The 7,065-nt window shown below is 39.4% G+C and overlaps 1 long non-coding RNA gene across 1 annotated transcript in view; it reads right to left on the bottom strand.

The window, feature by feature from the left end:
• Positions 1 to 3,757: 3,757 nt before the first annotated feature.
• LOC133219007 (uncharacterized) overlaps positions 3,758 to 7,065 on the bottom strand; it is a 59,388-nt gene continuing 56,080 nt past the window's right edge. Inside the window, exon 4 of the long non-coding RNA XR_009727323.1 lies at positions 3,758 to 4,724. This is a non-coding gene — a long non-coding RNA (uncharacterized LOC133219007). The remainder of the gene's footprint in view (positions 4,725 to 7,065) is intronic.

Raw genomic sequence — 7,065 nt, 5'->3', positions numbered from 1 at the left:
TAGACATTCCCATTCATATTTTGTGATAGATAGGCAGACATTATCTTAGCAGAACAAAATGTACTATTACCACAGGATCGCATAAATCCTGCCTGTCTTCTGGGAAGTTCAGATTGAAAGAAAATATGAATGTAGCCATCCTAAATCATTAAATATTTATGAAAAATATATATCAGAGCATTTTACATACAATTGTGCAATATACTTTCATGAGGTTGCTCCCAGGATACTTCTTTTATATCTTAAGTTGTTGACAAATGGCACGATGCTTTGCAGCAGGAAAATATGTCTCCCCCAGCCCCCTAAATGAACTTCCTAAGACGTATTTCTTCTGCTTGATATTAAAGCAGAAAACTGAAATTTCACTTCATCATTTTATATTGAAACGGTTTTGGTTATGAAAGTAGAATAATCAAGAAAACTATTTTAAATATAGCTTCACTAAACTACAGAGGAGATTACATTGTCTGCTGAGTTTGAAAACCTGTCTGTAATTAGACTTAAATGTCACTCCTTCCAGTGCAGTTTAGCATTTCTGCAGACTATAGTCCTTATGTAATGTATAGCTTCAGTGTAGTCTTCTTGTGAAAATTATGACCCTCTGGCATGCTTTCAGGACAGTATGTCTTTGTAATAGCTATTAAACATAATATAATAGTTGATGTAGTTGTTGACTAGTTTCCTCTTGTTCCTGTAGCATAATCTGTCTCATTTGCTTTTCTCTATGTATTGCTGCATATTGTAAATTTGGGAGGAAAATGATTCATCTGCAGCTAAGGATAGTACAGAATTTTACTGTGTCTGTTTCATATTTTACAAATGATGCTTGTATATATGAGGTGCTATTTACTCCATATAAACAGCAGAGGAATTTCAGCAATTGTAATTTTTCTTTTGCTCTGTGTCTTACCATAGAAAGTAAGAAAGGAAGAAAAAGATTATTAGTATAAGAGATATTTACATGGTTGTGCTTTTGCAGGAAAGGTGCTAATTGACCAGATGCTGGGTTGGGTTTTTTTGTTTCATTGTCTGTAATAGCACAATAACACCATCACTTACAAGGTTCAGTTCTCTACTCGAGCGCTTGTGATAGCTGTCTCCAAATTGAGGCTTGGTTTTTGGAAAATAAACTGAAGAGTATAACGTGAGTCTTAAAGAAGCTGTTGACATCATACTGATATTTCATCTAGTTAGTACGACATTGCTGTGCTTTAATGCCCTCTGGGTACACCTACAACATGCAGTGTGAACAGGGTGGAGAGATGGGGAGAGACATGAAGGAGCTGTTGTATCCCCTGGCAACCTCAGCTCTCCCACCATGTCTCCTGGTGATGTGCATTTCCTTAGTAACAGCCACAGTGCTGGGAATCCTCCATGATCCTTTCTTCCTCTTCTTCCAGTCCACTTCTAACTTTTGATTAGCTCAGATATGGCCCCTAATTTGCTCTCTGGGTAGCGGCAGGGCATGAAGGCAGTGGGCAGTAGAGATGCACAAGGTCGGATCATTACCCAGAACTGATTTTAGCAAACAAAATCAGCATAGATGGTTTGTCCCACCTCATTTTAGATGTGGGTGCCCCATCCCTGAGAAGAGCAGAGCTGCACCCCCTCTCCACCATGTACTGTTCATTTTTAGGAGTTCAGCCACTGCTAGATTTATGTTTAAACCAATTGAAACATAATGCAGTGGAAATATTTTCCCTTCAGGACATCTGTTTTTCAGAAAAAAATAGTTCCCCTTGTTAGTCAGGAATGAACCGTAAAAATCACACCTCAACCCAAATGGATTCTGTCTGTACTTGAAACTTTAACCTAATTAAACTGTTAACTTCAAAGTCTGGTATAAAGATAAAAAGATAATATTCTTTATGTAAGGTAGGTGAGGCAGCATCTCCCATTTTGGCACATTTTGTACCATATAATAGTGACTTCAGATATTTCAAATCTAATTAGGACATATACAGTGGACTTTCACAACAATAGTCGTGTAAGTAGAGCTATTATTTCCAGTGCAAGGAGCTCAGGTGACCTGACCTGCCTGGCCCTACTGGCTTCCAGACAATGAAACAATGCAATTTCTTTATCAAGACCTTCTGGCTCCAAAGATCTGTCACTGCAAACACCAGTGAGAGCAAATCATATGTCAACCTAAAAAATCAATATTGAAGAACAAATTGAACTATAATAGTGTGTCTGTCTGGTTATTTAAAAATAGATGAGCGAAGAACATGCAAAGGACAGGAAGCAGCCAAAAGAGAGATCACTCAAAGGTGGAAAAGTTGAAAAGAACCTTTTTGTTCTGGAAACAGCCTGCCTCAATACCCACTGACACCAAAGAAGTGGTTCCTTCCCTTGACTTTGAAAGCCTCATCCATGTGTCTTCTTAGGAGCATCATTTGTGTCTTGTCAAACACAAGTAGTACTTGATTTCCTTTTTTGCTTACAAACTCATGCTAAGGCCCATTAATATTGCCTACATAATATAAAGGGAAGGGTGTTCGACATGTAACATTCTAGCCTTCAGACCATAAACTTTCAAGGAAATGGAGCACACAAATCCATCAACAGAGTGAGCTAAGATTGTCCCAAGAGGCCTTATTAAACTTTTTAGAGAATGAGAGACATATTCTACTGAAATTTACTATTGAAACCTCTGAACTGTTATGAATATCCTTTGGCAATACTCTTGAGACTTCATTCTCCAGAAGATGCAACTCTCCTTTAAACTCTACAGGGTGCTTCAAAAGCTTGCAAGGGTTATGATTTTCTAATAAATATTGCTGTATGGAACAGTTCTTTTAAAATGCTCTTTCAAAGAAAAAAGTAATGAAAAGAAAAAAAGAAAAAAACCTTACAAAGCAAAGTTTTCACTATCAAGAAAAAGTAGAAAGGGGACAGCCGAAAACATTTATTACGCATGTACCAGTAAATGTGAATGTTGTGAAATTCAGGGATTAAAAAGAAATTAATGACACTAATGAACCACTGACAGGAATCTACAAATAATTACATATTAAAAGCTTCTAAAAGTGCCTGGGTGACATTCTAAGAAATATTAATAAACTTGGCTATTCTCTCCAAAACTGTGGAGGTCAAAAATTTTACTTAATGTATCCTGCTGTCACCTATCTGTCCCAGCAGTTCAGAAATAGTCTCTAAAACCAGAACTAAAAGTCTTCATATGTCATCTGGGTTTGCCATCTTGGACAACATCACAAAGATTGATTTGTGATTCCTGCTGATTTGTGATTCCTGCAGCATGTATGGAGGCATTAAACTTGGGTGTAGAAGCAATATGGTGATTTTTAGAGGGCTTCGTGCCTGACCTGGTAAGACCTGCAGGCACATTGTTAGATGTTGTCTCCCTGTGAAACTAGCACAATTCCTGTGTTTCTGCTCTGCAGCACCAAGTCTGATGAGCCAAAACACTATGAACATCTGTTGCTTTATAGTCACTGAGCCTATGGTTCAGCATAGAATCATAAAATCACAGACTGATTTGTGTTGCAAGGGACCTTAAAGCTCGTCCAGTTCCAATCCTCTACCACAGGCAGGGACACCTTCCACAGCACGAGGTTGTTCAAAGTTCCACCTGACCTGGCCTTGAACACTGCCAGGGATGGGGCAGCCACAGTTTCTCTGGGCAATCTGTGCCAACACCTCACCATCCTCATAGTAAAGAATTTTTTCCTAATGTCTAATCTAAATCTCCCCTCTGTCAGTTAAAAGCCATCCCCCCTTGTCCTATCCCTACAGGCCCTTATAAAAAGTCCCTTCAGCTTTTTTGTAGGCCCCTTTTAGGTATTGGAAGACTGTTATAAGGGTTTATATAGACAGCTCTATCTAGAGCTAAACTTAGTTTCTATTAAGAGAGCAGCTTGCCTATGATGATATATTCCTCATCCCGTTTTTTTTCTTGGTAAGGAAAGTTTAAGGTTTGTACTTCAGTAGTGACTCTCAGTGAGAAACCTAGGGACCTTGGTGGTTAGCTTCAGTAAGTTCTCACAAAGCATGATCATATAAGATATGATAAAACACCTACTGTCTACGCAACTTTAGAAAAACTAGCTGTGATAAATACATAAGCCTCACTTACATTTTGTATCCTGGTATTCTGCTGCCTGAAAGAAAGTTTGTCTGGGCTTTGAAACTCTTCCTATCTGATCCTGTATGCATTTAAGAGAAAGAACTGATATTACAGTTATTTATATAACATTACCCTGTGATTATTTCTTGTTCAGAGAAAACTGAATATGAATGGCTCCAGGGAACAACAACAGCTCCTGAAAAGTTGGCATTTTGGACTTGTCTGATTCCTGACACTTTTGCTGGGTAAACATCTTCTGAGAGCTAGACTCACAGGCATAAACCTTGCTGGGTGCTCTATCAGAGTGGTAGGATTTCTCCAGAAACTAACTTTGAAATGCTAATAATTTTTTGAAGTTATTTATGAACTATTCCTCAAATTCTTCTGTGCAGCTGCTCCATTTCTCCTCACTGGGATTGTCCCCATGAAGCAGGGGGAACCTGTGGGCTCCAGTTTGTGACCAGTTGTTCCTCAGAGCCTTGCCAGGGGGTTCACTGTGGGAAGGACTGATCTGATACCAATGCCTTCAGTGCTGTGCTTGAGTCAGATCCTGGCTCAGTGACTGTGGAGAAGCTCCTGGTGGCCAGTGGGGAACTTAAGTAATGAATTCCTTCCTGGAGAGGTTTTCCTGAAGAAGCTGAAATAAATGAAGTATATTTGCTTGTTTTACAAGAAGACCATCTTGCTTTTACTGAACTAATTACTTTGTAGTCATATGGCTGGTTATGGTTTTTGAATGAATTGTGAAATCGATTGTATCTAGAGCCAGAATAATCATGACACATCAGGTGCATTTGTGATTAAAAGCAGTGACTATTCTTGCAGCTCACATTTAATCAGAGAAACTCAGAGCATTTTATAAATACCAGTTCCTCTCAGAAACAGTTGGAGGAATATATCAATTACTAATAAGAAATACTCTTGACATTATATGCTGTCTTTGCTTCTCAACACGTTTTCCAAATAAAAACTCCATTCTGTAAAACTCCATTCTGTATACAGCATATGAGCATCCCCATAGGGTTTAGGGTAGGAAGTGAAACTGTAGTTGCCAGTAAAAATGACATAAACAATTCTGAGATGCAAAAAGTAAACACTCCAGTTAGAATTTGGCTAGGATATGAAAGCTAAAATCTGTGCACTCCTAGAAATGAAATAATGTTATTTTTAATGACTGCAGTGTGAAGGGAGTTCACTTACAACTGTTTAAACACAGCTCCTATTAACACAAACCTGAACTTTATGTTAACGCAGGGTCAGAGACATGAGTCATATACAGTGAAGTAACAATGAATCACTGAACCTGCCTAGAATAGGTGTTCTCTAGACCAGCTAGGCATTAATGGTGTATGACTTCTTTGCTTAAGGTGGTACAACTGCAACACTCAGCAGGAATAAGACAGGTTTTCTTTCTGCAGCACAGAGCTTGTAGTCGCATCCTGCGTCACACAAAGGATATGCAGAAACGTGTAGAGGAAGGGGAAGATTTAGGTATGGACGGGCATCTACATCACTCCATCTGTTCTCAGGCTCTGTGCAGTAGATAAGGATTTCAGGTAAGGGCAAGCAGCTGATATGGGCAGCAAGAGAAGGAAGCCATCCTGGCGTCCTGCATATTCTCAAAGTGCTAGTGCTGGGGCAGAGGAGGGCTGTTTTGTCCCTGTGTGAAGGAGGGCACATGCCAAAGAAACTGCTGATTAATGGTAGGATGATTAACCCGAGGCATAAGGGGGCTGAGTATTTTTGGTAAATTGTGCAGCTAGCTGATAAGAGAGAGGATATTTTACAGGCAGAGCCCTGAGACAGTGATGAGGTGACTAAATTAAACTCAAAGTGTGAGAGAGCCAAGAAGTTAACTAACATCTCCTTATTCCCTGTCCAGGTTCTTAGAGCAGACAGTGTTACATGCTCTATTCTGTCCCTACAGCCTCTGTAAGAGGCTGTCCCTGCCAATCAGTGTGAATTGCATTGCATGCTAAAAAATACTGAGCATGATGAAAGACTCTGAACCAATAAGACTGTAGCAGCCTTAATTAAAAATGTAATTAAAAGCCAGAATGAGTTAGCGTTAGGCAAAGGGGGTAGGAGAAACCAAAAGGCTTGCTTGGTGGGTTTTTTTCCCTAATACACTGGAGTGAGAACGGAGCGACAGCAGTGACAGGGCAATTAACAATGAAAAATGGAAGAAATGAATGATGACTCAAAATGGCTGGGAAAGGCTGAGTTATTTATTTATTTTTACATCTGCCTATTATGTATTAAATAAAGAAGTTTGAATAATCAGTCTTGAATAGTCACGATGCTGTAAAATTAATTGCTGATTAAGAACTCAGAAAGATTAATTGGAAAATATAAGATATATGATGCAATGGCTCCAATAATAACAATCCAAGGGAGCTAGAGGAATTCTGGACTCTGAATGGATTGACAAGGTCCTATCGGGTGTCTGCAACATCTGGTTTTATGTACATAAGGGCAGTGCTAAGTTATGTTATGAGACTCATCCCTCTGTAGTCATGGTGAGGGAGTCACCTCCAGAAGACAGCGGTATAAGTAAAGATCTAGGAGTCTCTGAGGGGAGCCAGTCCATTCACCTGAGCATCTGAACTACTGCCTCAATGCAGGTGATGTGAAATTTCCCTTTTGTTTCATACCACAACACTCTGTGTAGACACCAGGGGAAATAAAGTGTCTTCCATCAGAGATGAATGTGATAAAATCTGCTGTTCATCCACTCGGGTTATTACAGTGTTCTTACTACCAGGATGTTAGAGCCTTACTGATACTGAGTTCACACTGGCTCTGTATCCCCTTAACTACGTCAGCTTGCAAAGGGAAAAAGGAAGGAAACTCTGAGACAAAAATGAGGCATCTTCCAAACAGCAAAGCTTCCACTTCATTTACTTGTACCAGCACTACGTTCAGAAGGATAAACTTCAAAGGAAGTGAAGTCTCTTTTCTTCAGCAGCTAGATGAAG

Source organism: Neopsephotus bourkii, unplaced genomic scaffold (genome assembly GCF_033783945.1).
Source record: "Neopsephotus bourkii isolate Nb327-2 ecotype Australia unplaced genomic scaffold, CSIRO-AGI_Nbou_v1 NB_1292, whole genome shotgun sequence".
Taxonomy (NCBI): Eukaryota; Metazoa; Chordata; class Aves; order Psittaciformes; family Psittacidae; genus Neopsephotus; species Neopsephotus bourkii.
The sequence above is the reverse complement of the archived record's forward strand: the minus strand, read 5'-3'. Positions and strand labels throughout refer to the sequence as shown.